General features: G+C 33.6%; 1 long non-coding RNA gene across 1 annotated transcript in view; it reads left to right on the top strand.

Annotated features, from left to right (window-relative positions):
• Nucleotides 1–9,826: 9,826 nt before the first annotated feature.
• The window catches only part of LOC127716115 (uncharacterized), a 39,786-nt gene continuing 35,343 nt past the window's right edge, over nt 9,827–14,269 (top strand). The window contains exons 1-2 of the long non-coding RNA XR_007988763.1: nt 9,827–9,891; nt 12,275–13,176. This is a non-coding gene — a long non-coding RNA (uncharacterized LOC127716115). The remainder of the gene's footprint in view (nt 9,892–12,274; nt 13,177–14,269) is intronic.

Here is a 14,269-nt window from a genome sequence, read left to right as displayed (position 1 = left end):
AAACAGGACGATATGAGAATTAACCAATAAATGAAAGATCTTGTTTTATGTGTAAAAATGAAATTGAAGACGAAAAACATGTATTTACTTTGTGTCCTTTATATGCAGACCTTCGAAATAGATTGTATAGTGAAGCAGTAAAACATAATGATCAATTTTATAACTTGTCTAATGACGAAAAGTTTATATTTTTATTCAGAAATGAAGAACTATGTCAGGTAGTTGCTAAAACCTGCTTTAATATTTTATGTAGAAGAACAAATTTCTTATTTGTATATAGCTGATGATGTATTTTAAATCTTAGATATATATAGTTTTAAAATTATGTTAAATATTGTATATAATTAATCATTTAATAGTCTCTCATAATTCTTAATAGAATGGCGCTTGTATATGTTTTAGTATTTAAGCTAATGATATTTTACTGTTAGTTTTAATATACTATATGTTTTATACATGTTTTTCAATATTTTATGTTATACGCAATGTTTTATATGTATATTGGAATGTATAATGTTATACAAGTGGTGAGACTTTAATAAAATATTGAATCGAATCTATGACTCTCTGTGGAGCGTACGGCCTTGAATGTAGTTGAATGTATAATTTCATTCTTAAGGACTTCCGTGTAGTATCTACGTCATACAAACACCACATTGTTGGCTGCTTTGTCGGCCGGTACGAATACTTTAACGCTTTGCGAGTACTTGGATTTTGACTTTCATCCTAGAAATGGGCGTATTACTTACTCTTTTATTTATTTCTAAATTATTTTCGAAATGTGATCTGTCTGCTAATGGCAAGTCCATAAGACTTCTTCTAAACATTCCTGATGTGACAGCCACCAGAATCAACTATCTTGAAAGTATGATGGCTACATTGGACGCTACTGTGAAGCAACTGACAACAGAAAACCAACAACAAAAACAACAAATCTTTCAGCTTGAGACAGCACTCCAAACTCAACAAAGTAAGTATAAGTTAAATACATAACAATTTTATTGTATTGATACATTACATATACAATATTCTTACATTGTAGGAAAATTATTCATTTGTACAAGCTTTAGAAACAGAGAGAAAAGCGAGGCTCTCCTGTTTCGTATCGAGTACAAAATTAATACATTTGTTTTTGTCTAATGAATGAAATCGCGACGAGGACCCCAAATTGAACTGTGACGGAAACAGTAATTTGAACATATCCGTTCGCTCACAACGGAAGCAGGATACCAGGAGACTATAAACATATACACTATGTTTATTGCTTCGTGTTATCTCTACACTTGTATTTATTAGTAGAAAGGTCTGTTACAGGATAAACACAATCTATCAAAAAGAGTGATATGTTATAAAAATTGAGCAAAGTTGAAAATAATAAGTCATGACAGTACAATTACTTCTCATATATTTTCCAAATTTACTCTTACTCAAACTTCATGAAAATACATACATTTAGAATTGGCAAGATTAATTGATTCATTGATTGATTGGCGTTTAACGCCACTTTTAACAGTATTGTGATATTTTGTTGGTAAAAATATTCAGTTTTTATTGGTAGATGAAGCCGGAGTGCCCACCGACCTTCGGTTAGAAAACTGACAATCTCAGTCATAAGATTGGAGTCGAGCGCATCTGCCACGTGCTGGATCCGAACTCACAACCTCAGTGTTAACAGGCTAGTCATACAGTAGTTAGACTACTTAGACTACATGGCCACCGATGCACCCAGAAACACCGAATATGGAAGATTTCGTTCTTAACCTTTTCTCGTTGGTAATTGGTTAAAAATGGCTAGTCATTTTGTTTAATTTGTTCGGGGCGTACTCCATGTTTTAGATTCACCACTTTAGATCTTTCTTAAAAGAGATAAGTTTAGCACATAATATTGATCTAAATTTTGAAAGAAACCACGTTTTTATGTCCCAAAGGATTTGTAGCTTTTGTGGGATCAAGTTGCTGATCATAGAGGACCAAATAACATTTCGTATGACTTTGCTTTTGATACACGTAATCAGGGACAGGGTGCTAATGCTATGTCTTCAGAAAATCTTTCTCCCCCCCCCCCCCCGCTAGAAGTGAAAATGGCGCGCTGGAAGTCATTGCGGGTAATGTAGCCCAAACCCCAAAACAAAGCCTTGACGAGACTTTGTCAGCTCTAGAGCAAGAGAATGAAAAACTTTTAGAAGAAATTAAATTGCGTGAACTAGTTGAAAAGAACAAAACTTTGAAAAAGAAACTTAAGCAAACGGATTTGAACCTGAAACAAAAACATGACCAAACTAACAAAATTGATTTAGAATCCTTGAGAAAAGACGAAGACTTGAAACAGAAAATAACAGAAAAACAGAAAGGATTAGTGAGCAAATTATTCATGTCTGACGATTCAGATAGTGATACAGAATCAGAAGGTGAGATTCATTTCACACAAACATTAAAAACACTTAACTATCCCAAGTTCAAACTCAAAAAGAATAAAAACCTTTCAAAATCTGGTTCATCTAGATAATCTAGTGATAAGGCTTTTTTTCATATTGCATGGCCTCATGAGTTTGCTGGGAGTGACGATATCGAATTCATGTCCTTAAGTATGCCTGCTCTTGTCAGAGGAGAAAATTACATTATACATAACATTGAACCCGCCGAATATAGAGACAAACGTGCTGAACATCTGACACAGCTAATGTTTTATAGTGAACAATTTATATGGTCTGATGTGCTTGCATTTCACAAAGATGTACTTCGAGAAATAGAAACTGGTCGTGCTTCATTGAATGACAATTTTGACTTTTGCAAAGCACGTCGCTTGCATCAGTCACATCCAAGGTTTTATTGTTCAGCTTACAACAAAGGCTCATGCAGCAAAAAAGAATTACACAAAAATACTCTTGGTTTATTAGAGGAACATTTCTGTAGTTCATGCTGGATTAAACGAAAAACTATATTGAATCACGCTGCAAAAGATTGTCAAAGTCAAAAACAGTTCCAGGGTAATGCAGGTCGAGGTCGAGGTTCAGACGGCTATGTCCAAAATTGGCAACATGGCTTTCCTGCACACAGATGACTAGGAAAAGTATGTGGTATTTCAGCTAAAACTATTGATGTATCAACACAAACTGACAATTCTTGTACACATAGTTATGTTATTGATAGCCATGATAAAATTGATAATGAAATTGATTTAAAACCAAAACCTTTAATTACACCTTCAAAATATCAAAGCGGATCAAATGTTGATACATGTTTTAAAAGTACTGTTATTGATAGTGTAGACCATACATGTAGAAATATTAAAAATGACTATACACAGGTAGAAAATAATGTTAATTATGATATTAATAATAATCAGGTGTGTCAAAATCCTGTTGTTCTTCATGATATTGTTTTTAAATCAGGTGTTCCAAATTATCTTGGATCACAAATACCTGTTCCTTCAACAATGAACATTCCTATATGGAGAAAATTGTTAAATGGTTATTATGATTATAAAATTGTAGAATTTTTAGAATTTGGTTGGCCTGTTGGCTATAGTAAACATGAATTTCCAGAGACTATTGTTAGAAATCACAAGTCTGCATTGTTTTTTAGTGAGCACATAGATGAATATATCAAAAAAGAGTTATCATATAATGCTCTAGTTGGCCCTTTCAAGGTCAACCCTTTTCAAGTTCCTTTAGCTACCTCACCTTTGTCTTCTGTTCCCAAAAAAGATACGATAGAGAGAAGGACTATTATGGATTTGTCCTTTCCAATAGGTACTTCAGTAAATGATGGGATACCAAAACATACTTACATGGGTGACCCATTCACATTACATTACCCTGCCACTGATCACTTAGTACAGCTTATAAACGAAAAGGGTCCCAACTGTCTATTGTACAAAGTGGACATAAAGAGATGTTACCGTTGGTTACCAGTTGATCCTTATGATTATCATTTGTTAGGACTAGTCTGGAATCACAAGTTATACTTTGACACTAAAATTCCCTTCGGCTTGCGTACAGGGGTTATGGCAGCACAAAGGACCACAAATGCTATAATGTACATGTACAGAAACATGGGTTACAATGGTGTTAATTACATTGACGATATAGGTTCAGCCGAAACGACAGAATTTGCCGGGAATGGTTTTCACATTCTTAAAACTTTAATTGATGATCTTGGTTTTAAAGTCGCGGAGCAAAAGTGTTGTGCACCTGACACAAATATGATATGTCTTGGAAAACAATTTGACACTGTAAACATGACAATTTCTATTCCCACTGACAAATTAGGTGAAATAAAAGGAGTTATTGAGAAATTATTGACTAAGAAAACTATCACAAGAAAAAAGCTTGAATCAATTATTGGAAAATTGTCCTACATAGCTGATTGTATTAGATCTGCAAGGTTATTCATTGCACGCTTGCTTGCTCTACTCAGAACTGTATCACGCAAAGGTCATCACGTTAATTTGAATGGCGAAGCCAAAAAAGACTTGAAATGGTTTTTAAAATTCATGACAAGGTTCAACGGAAAGACCACAATTCCAGAGCATATCTGGACCAAACCGGATCAATTGATACAAACTGATGCGACTTTATCAGGAATAGGTGGTATTTTTTATAATAGTTGCATCACTGAGTACTTTCATTGTGATATACATACATCTTGGTCAGGTCACCATATTAGTGTATATGAACTTCTGGCTGTCCTGATCAGTTTTAAAGTGTGGGGTAAAAGACTGCAAAATAAACGTATTGTGTTGCATTGTGACAATTCATCTTCAGTTATTCTACTTAATACAGGTAGATGTCGTGATAAAATCATGCTTAGCAGTGCAAGAAACATTTGGTTAATTTGTGCTCAATATAACATTCAGATCAAAGCGATTCATATTCAAGGAATAAACAATCGAGCAGCAGATATATTGTCACGTTGAACATCAGTGTTGACCGTTATGGAATAACCGTTTCACAGATGATATCGGATATGTTCCTTATGTCGTAACTACAATATCCTTCCCTTTTCACGAATGTGACTTACCGAATTAGACTATTTACCGGATTTGTAATAACATAAGCAACACGACGGGTGCCACATGTGGAGCAGGATCTACTTACCCTTCCGGAGCACCTGAGATCACCCCCAGTTTTTGGTGGGGTTCGTGTTGCTTAGTCTTTAGTTTTCTATGTTGTGTCATCTGTACTATTATTTGTCTGTTTGTCTTTTTATTTTTGGCCATGACGTTGTCAGTTTGTTTTCGATCTATGAGTTTGACTGTCTCTCTGGTATCTTTCGTCCCTCCTTTTGAAAAACCTTATGCAAAACTGTCGACTGTTTTAGATGACAATTATATGTTAGATATTGAAGTGTCGGATAACTTATTTAAGTTAGACTTTTCAATTTAATTTCAGAAACCGGATCAGATGAATGGCTATCACTTCGTCGGAAAGCAAGAACAGTTTTAAAAGCAGCTTTCAGACCGGGAACTTTTAAAAATTTGAGGACTCAGCTTAATAAATACCTTTTGTTTTGTGAAAAGTTTTTTAGATCAGCATTTCCTGTTGATCAAGAGACACTCTGCGGATATGTGTGTTTTTTGTCAGATAATTTTAAGAGTAGTGGATCCGTTAGAAACTACTTATCAGGTGTTAAAACTTGGGCCATTCTGTTAAATTTTGATCCTGAGGAATTTAATTCACCTTCGCTCAGGCTAACCTTGTCAGGTATTGACAACCTTAAACAAATGTTCCAAATACAAAATTACCATTTGAACCATATCATCTGAACCGTATGTTTGAAGTCCTAGATATGACAAGTGTACAGGATGCTGTGTTGTGGGCTGTTATTATGATAAGCTTTTATGCTATGCTTAGAAAATCACAATTCGCTAACAATTCAAGGACAACGTTTAACCCTAAGGAGCAGTTAACCAGATTAATTATCGATATACAGTGGTCAAAAACTAGTCAAAAACACAAAAGTATTCACCAGATTCCTCTTAAAAGAGTTGAGGATTGTGTTCTATGTCCGGTACTGGCTTATTCTAGAATGGTAAAAATATTGCCTGCACTACCAGAAGAACCCGCTTTTGGTCTAAGTGATAGTAAGGGAAAGATCTGTGCCTTTTCAAAGTCAGACATAGACAAAATTATTCACAAACTCTTAGTGTGTTGCGGAATGGATACTTCACAATACTTGTTTCATAGCTTGCGTAGAGTAGGTGCAACTTGTGCATCAGCTGCTGGATGCACAGACTCGGAAATTTGTACAATAGGCAATTGGGCTTCCTCTTGCTACAGGGGCTACATCAAACACTCTACTGACAAACTTTATTACATCTCAAGCAAAATGGGACTTTTTTGCAAACTTTCCAACTGATAAACTTCCATATTTTTGTCATCAATTTTTTTCTGATTTCTGTGCTTGGCATTGCGTTGCCTTGGTGATTGTGGTGTTCAGTTTTAATATGACATATTGTTGAACATAACATTGTTTCTTTATGCGTGTTTGCATATTTACATTTTGTATGCGTATTTGCATTTGATTTATTAAACACCACCTTTGAATGCCAGCACAGACTTCAGTTTTATATAGCCACTCTGAAAGTACAGTACAAATTGGTTAAAAATGGCTAGTCATTTTGTTTAATTTGTTCGGGGCGTACTCCATGTTTTAGATTCACCACTTTAGATCTTTCTTAAAAGAGATAAGTTTAGCACATAATATTGATCTAAATTTTGAAAGAAACCACGTTTTTATCCCTCCTGCCCACCCAATTAGGATCATTATTTGTATTTCATATGTATGTATGTTGAAATGTTTTTTCTTGACATGTCTTAACTTACAACTTTAGTGAAATGTTGTTTGCCTTTTTTTTTTAATTTTCAGAAAATTATTTTTAACTTTATAGGTGATTGTGGTGTTCAGTTTTAATATGACATATTGTTGAACATAACATTGTTTCTTTATGCGTGTTTGCATATTTACATTTTGTATTCGTATTTGCATTTGATTTATTAAACACTACCTTTGAATGCCAGCACAGACTTCAGTTTTATATAGCCACTCTGAAAGTACAGTACAAATTACCGCGTAAAATAACATACGATGGGAGGAGAGTGTGAATCCTATGTCTCGAGTAAGCAAAATTCCACGCTCTTTAAGCGTTAAAGAAGCCTTGAAGAACAACGTTTTAGTGGTCTATAGTTAGGCAACATTTGTGTCCCTTTATATATGTAACATACTATCTTCTTCATGTGGGAGACTGTATTTACAGTCTGTTATCTCATTACCCTCCCTTCAATTTAGTAGCCTTTACAAAGTGAAAGAAAAAGGAGATTGAAATGCACAATAAAAAGTTGAAGAGAAAGACGGGCAATGTTACATAGGATTGATATTTATATTCATAGTTGAAAAAATGAACCAAAGACGTTTGAAATGCTTAAAAGGAAAAGAGATATGCACTGGTTTCTAAGAAATTTCTAGTGATTATATACGATACACGGTATATACTATCTAGACAGCTTACGGACAAAATCAGCGTACTGATTGGTTGATTTTTGGCTGCTTAACGTCCAGTGGCTGTTCATAATGTAAAACCTATTTTATCATTAATAAATTTTCAGAGTATTTTTAAGTTTTATACGGAGTTGTCCCCCCAGTTCATCTGTAATTGGTCATTTGCATTTTTTTCAGACATCGGAAGTACATACATAAGATGGGGAAGATCAAGATGTCCAAATAACAACAGAACTGAACAAGCCTATTCTGGTATATAATTTAATTTTTAGCTACAAGCTGTAAAGAAGATTCTAATGGTACAATATAAAATCATAAATTGAAAAGAAACATACAATTATACTATTGTCAAAATGAAAACGACGAAAAGACAAGCAACAGTCTACAAAACTCAACCCTGACAATTAAAAACATAGCTACCCGAACCCCATTAAAATCCAAAAGGGTAACGAGTTGCAGCTCTAAAGTTGCACCCGTCGTGTTGATATGACAATTGGAACATATGTATGGTCATCTGTGACACAGATATTTTATATAAAAACTACTATGGCATCCGTACAAATTTCGAAGGGATGGTTTCAACTTTACCATTAGATTCCAAACGCCCCTGGATAAGAAGTTTCACAATAACTACAAAGCACGTCTTTGATTGCGGATAAAATATATATTGATAATTTGAAACATTCATATCGGATTGAATTACAAAAAGGATTATTTTAAAATTTTACGTATTATTTTATTTTCAAAATTAAAAGAATTTCCTGCTTTAAGTTTTGCAGGTGGGGGTCATTACAGCGAGAGTGGTTCGGGTGCGGAATATGTGTGCTAACCACCAGACCCAAACTTCGAGAAACTGGAACAAAATTTGGACGAATGTACGGGACTGAATACGATTCGTTTAATTGTTTTGCTTCTAATTTCATGGATGAAGATGTGGTCATACGCGTTATGTCGATCCCTGCACTCAACATCAACCATAATGATAACTGGAAAAAATGTCTGATATTCCGGATGGCGAGTGGAGTATCATGAATACTTAGTTTCCGCTGCATACAACCACCCTACACAATCCTCATTTGTTTGTGTAGACTAGACTCCGGAATATATCCTTGGAGGTGTCGACGACCATCAGGGAAAGTAATTCAATGGTGATGTAGCTCACTGTGGCTCGCTTAAGTGTCCCCCTTACATCAATCATTCCACTTTAACATCTTCTGTTTTTTGCAAAATGATTAAATTTTGCTTTAAGGCTTATAAATGAAAACTCGTTTCGCTCTTGTACGTCATAGTTTAAGAGGGGTTTTAAAAATTCAATAAAAAAAAATATATATACATGTATATACTAGTAGTACTTCGTCTCAAATTTCGCCTACAGCATAAGCACATTTTTTTTCTTCACTCAGCTGGATTCAAACCCCTGCTTCTGTGACATCGAGGCAACACTGCATGTACTGTGTCCAGCGCCCCCTTTCTTTTTTTTATCTTAACAACTTGGTCCATCGCCCTATAGACCACTCGACCAACTAGGCTATAAAAAATATAGCCTTCGTTAGTGGAATATTGCCTTTCCTCATCCTTTCCGGTGTTGCCTAAAAAGCGAAAGACATCTTCGAGGTTTGATTAGAAACTAAACAATTAATATTCTTATTAGTTGTCTTTTTGCACGTCTTTTAATATACCCAAATGTACTAAACGGGTCAAATTATATTTAAACAGATAAGAAGTTAATGTTATGGAAACGTCTTATGCGACGTCCACAAAAAGTCGACTTTAAAAAATGAGCAATTAAAATATGTCAAATACATCAATGTCTTACACAATGCATAGAAGGCATGCACTATTGTCAAATTGTTCTAAAGATGTGGAGAAATAAAACAAAACATCAGTTATAAGATTTTGACAAATGTGTATTTAAGCATTTTTTTAAATTTGGTTTCAGGTTGAATGCATGATGCAACTTGTGTACTATGACGTTGGATGTGATAACTCTATATATACATTTCGACTAATAGTTATATATATATATATATATATATAAATTTTCTTCTTTAATAAATAGAGATTTGTATGTTGATACTTTATGTTCCTGAATTATTAGTGCATGTCTTGGTAGTGCAATGACACTTGAAAAATCTATTTGTTTGTAGTTGATAATATTCAAGGTTACTTCAAATGTAGGATCAAATCTTCCATTCATTCATATGTTGCTTTATTTAGATATTATCAGATTCAACCGATTAAATCACAATTTAATGCCTATTATTAGCAAAAAAGGTATAGGGTTAGTGTTGTGTGACTAAATAATTTTTTTTTTACCTAACCGTACTTTCCAAAATGGCACACAGTGACGCTTGGAAAACCTGTCTGAAACCAAGAAAGGAATTAGAAGAGGTATATGTTGGGCATCATCATAATCTTACAAATAGGTTTTGTTTTCAGAATCAGTTTTATTGTATGTCAAAAGTTCTATGACATTGGTTTTATCAGACAAATATGTTGGTTCAACAGTTGAATGTGGAGGTGATGTGTTATGAAAAATACATTCTTATCGCTATTTGTTCGCCATTGCTGGACATCACATACTTTCTCGTAAAATTTTGACATCACAAGAGAAAGTGCCTGAGCAACAAATGCAAAAGTGATTGTTGTATGACGTTAATAGTTCTACTGTCGCAAAATGTCTGGTCAAGTGTCGCAAATTCTGAAATAGCCTTAAAAAGTCTTTCTCTATACACATATATTGATTATGTACGAAGATTATTTGTACCAATTCTTATTAATAAATCACCGGTGAATTGTTTTTAAATAAGATAAAAAAATACAGCAAAAAGTGCTGTTTTTTTTCTAAAATCATGAAAATCTAATAAAAATGAATAATTTCCGAAAAATGGTGACGAATGCCTATGAAAATAAGGTATTCCAAATGGTTATACAAACATCCGCTTGTGTTTATCTTTTGAAACGAAAAAGTTAGGTATGTCTGTCCAAGGTTAGAAATGTCCAAAAACCGTCTAAAATTTCGACCCAAAATATATCTAAAAGCAGCACATGCAGGTATATGTTTTTATTTCGTATTTAAATTAACTAAGTTAAAATTAGCTTGTATGGAAATTCTCGTCAAAAAATCAAACCGTTGAATCAAAACTGTATCGTATGCATTAAAAGTAAATTATTAAACATGTGTTAAAAGGACATTGTGATTTTGAAATGAAATAACAGGATAAAGAGACCAAAATGAAAGAAAGATATAAAACTGTATTAAATCAACCAACTTTTTGCTACCCCGGGACGTATTTCTTTAAAGGAACAAGTTAATGACGTACGTACTGGCACGATTTAATAATGCATTTCGCATATACATTTTCAGTTAATGAATAATGTAAATATATTAAAACTAAAGTTGCAATTCCCCCGGGCACTTTAAAGTTGATATCAGACTTCTTTCTGTTCTGTTTTTGGTCTTTTTTTCTTACTGCTACCATATGATTTTGCATGTATTTGAATGTTTGGCTTTCCCTGTTTTTTTTTTTTATCTCAAACATACCTGGTATAAGCTCTCGATTGTCTGTTGATGTTCAATTCCTTTTTAAGCCCGAAAAGTATGTGTGGTGCTGCTAAATGAGATACGGAAAACCCTGATGCTTAAGTTCTGTTCAGCATCGTACATGTCGTTTTTTAGCAGTTGGTAAATACACACACGGTGCTGCGGTAATGGGAGTCATGTGTGTGAAACTGGGTTATTATGATTGGTAGAAGGTATTTTTAGATACTAGTGTAGAATATTAAACATGATTTAAGACATATTTGATAGTAATATTAATGTCTTTAGATGGACTGAGCTGCATGGCCATATGTCGAAAAACATAGGTGTGGTAACAATTGGAAATTTGAGTTAGACGAAAAAGTTTATCGAGCTTGATTTGAGTTGAGTTTCTGATACTGATCCACTCAGTGCTAAATAAAAAAGGATATCGTCAATAATGTTCTCTTAAAAAATGCAGACACGTTTCGGTTATATTTTTCTTTAAACAGTTGGAACGAAAATCTCCAACGAAACAATTAACCAATGTGTAGCCTTATTATTATCTTTTTCACCAACACATCCATGCACAAATTCAAATACTTGCTAAAAATAGCATCAAAAGAAAACGAACAATATTGATAATTGTATCTGATTGTCAATAGTTGCTTGATAAGGCATGGAAGAGGGTTTGGATGGGGGTTTACAGAATAGAGAATAACGGGCAAAAAATATAAAGAATAGAGAAAAATGGACAAAAAAAAATAAAGAATAGAGAATAATGAGGTGAAAAAATATAAAGAATAGTGAATAATGGACAAAAAGTATAAAGAATAGAGAAAAATGGCATAAAAAGTTAAGGAATACAGTAATGAAGGACCCCCCCATCCAGACCCTCATTGAACATTCAAATTGTTTGAAGTGGGTGGGAAAATTATTTTTTTTAAAATAAATTATTTAATTTTTAATTTCTTTAAAAAATCGTTTGCTATAGATTATAAAAATATCTTTTTTATATTGGAAATAAGAAAAAAACATTGATTCTGTATGTTATAAAACAGTTTATCCTGTCTATGTATTTGTTTGTTCAAGTTGAGAAAAAAATTGTTTGTGAAGAGAAAAAAACCATGACCACCACCCACACAATGAACAGTCGGCACCTAAAGGTATTAATATCAAGGCTGTATAAACAAGATAAAATAAGATACTGTGATCATAGAATTTAATTCCATTTTACAATGTATTTCTTTTTAGGTTCTTGAGAGAATCAACAAATCAACAGAAATAAAAGACGCGCACATTGAGTTGTCTTGCGGGTCACGTGCGGAGGATTTAGTCAAGTTCCTTGGAGAAAACTTTATTCCTGACGACACGTTATGTAAATCCGTTGGTGTTGAATATGATGAAGATGCGAGGCAGTTCTTATTGGAATTTTTGTCGGATAATCTTTCTGTTATTTGAATTCACAACCAAACTAATGAAATTATTGCAAGCTTGGGATTTGTCTTAGAGTATAATGGAATGCCGGAAGTAAATTTAGCCAATAAGAAATTTGGTCTGGCAGCGGGATATCTGAACTATAAACAGGAGGACATGAACGTATATAAACGGTTTAAATGTAACAAATCTGTAAATCTTGCTTTCCTCTGTACCCATATACAGCATAGGGGCAAAGGATTAGCAACCACTGTATTTAAGGCGGTTCTAGCGTTCGCTAAAGAAATGGGATCAACTCCTGTTTATTTTCATGGAGAAGGGTCTGCTCTTGCATCTCAGAAAATATTTGAAAACTTTGAATTTGAGATAATTCGCAGGTTTAAAAACGCAGAATATGAAGTTGATGAAGAGTTTATCTTTAAGAATACCGGAGACGTCAAGGAACTCAAATGCTATGTTAAAGAAATACACTAGCTGTATATATTCAATAGCTACAACAATATGATATACACGTAGCTTTTTAATATTTTATCAAACGTTGACAAACACATATGGATTGGCCCTAATACACCAATAAACCTAAAGATAGTACAGCAACATGTATGAAACGTTGATCATTTAAGGGTTTTCTATGACGTCGATCCATTTTGACATTATCCAAGTTAACTTCACCAAGGATGTGACGGAAATTATTTGGGTCTAGTCATACCTGTTCTGAGGTGAGACTTACACATATTTTACCAATAGTGAATTATGATTGGTCGTTTTGCGATTTCCTTACTGAAAACCAGTATTTTGGTCACGAGTAGGACTTCAATTACATTGCATGATACCTTTTCGGAAAGTATGTATTCGTATCTATACAAAAAGCCATTCCCAAATTTCCTGACTTGTTACGCGTCTCACATATGTTATGGTCTTGATTTTGGGACCCGGGGGTTCTATCATTAGGTTTCTCTTTATCATTTTAACTTGTTTTTCTGTATTCTTAATTGTTGCCCTTTATTCTCTTCATTTATATTTGTAACACCATTTTATTCTTTATTCTTATATTTTTGGTTATTTTTTCTCAATTCTTAATTTTTTGCCAATTTTCTCCGTTTCATTTACTCCATCTGGCCACTAATATGCCTATTTTACCTCGATCTGTAGGATGACAAAATGTAAAAGGAAAACGCACAACTTAAATTAGTCAAGAAAAAGAACTTAACTCAATACTATCGGTCATCTACCGAGAAAATACTGCACTTCGTAAACACGAAAATCACGAAGAAAAGATCGCAGAGCCAAGGACCTACGTCTTTGCTTTGGAAGTTGTAATAATGGTATGACAGACAAAAAGGAGAGTTGACGTTTCTTATATTGAAACAAAGTTGACCTAAAGAAGATTTCAATTCTTATGACAATTAATTACCTCCAAGCATTGAGGATAAAGTAAATCCAGTTGCTGTTGTCTTTATTTCCCCGTAAAACTCATGTTTTATATTTTGATCAAAGTTGAAGTAGACATTACGAACAGTATATTCTGGACATACAGTTATGTCGAATTTGGATATCAAGCTACATTCTGTCAAAAAGAAAATAGCAATGAATCACATTTAAAACAATTATCATGTTCATAAATACCCTTTTTGAATACGATGTTAGGTACCAGTCTTGTACTACAACTCCAGTTTGCGGTGCATGTCAAAACATGGAGGGAAATAAAATAGTCCATTTTCTTCTGAATTTTTTTCTGGACTGTTTTTTTCTGTTTGATTAAAATTTTATGCTGACATGAAACATATATTCAGATTTAAAATAAATAATACA

The sequence above is a fragment of the Mytilus californianus genome, unplaced genomic scaffold, assembly GCF_021869535.1.
Source record: "Mytilus californianus isolate M0D057914Y unplaced genomic scaffold, xbMytCali1.0.p SCAF_9, whole genome shotgun sequence".
Lineage (NCBI taxonomy): Eukaryota > Metazoa > Mollusca > Bivalvia > Mytilida > Mytilidae > Mytilus > Mytilus californianus.
The sequence above is the reverse complement of the archived record's forward strand: the minus strand, read 5'-3'. Positions and strand labels throughout refer to the sequence as shown.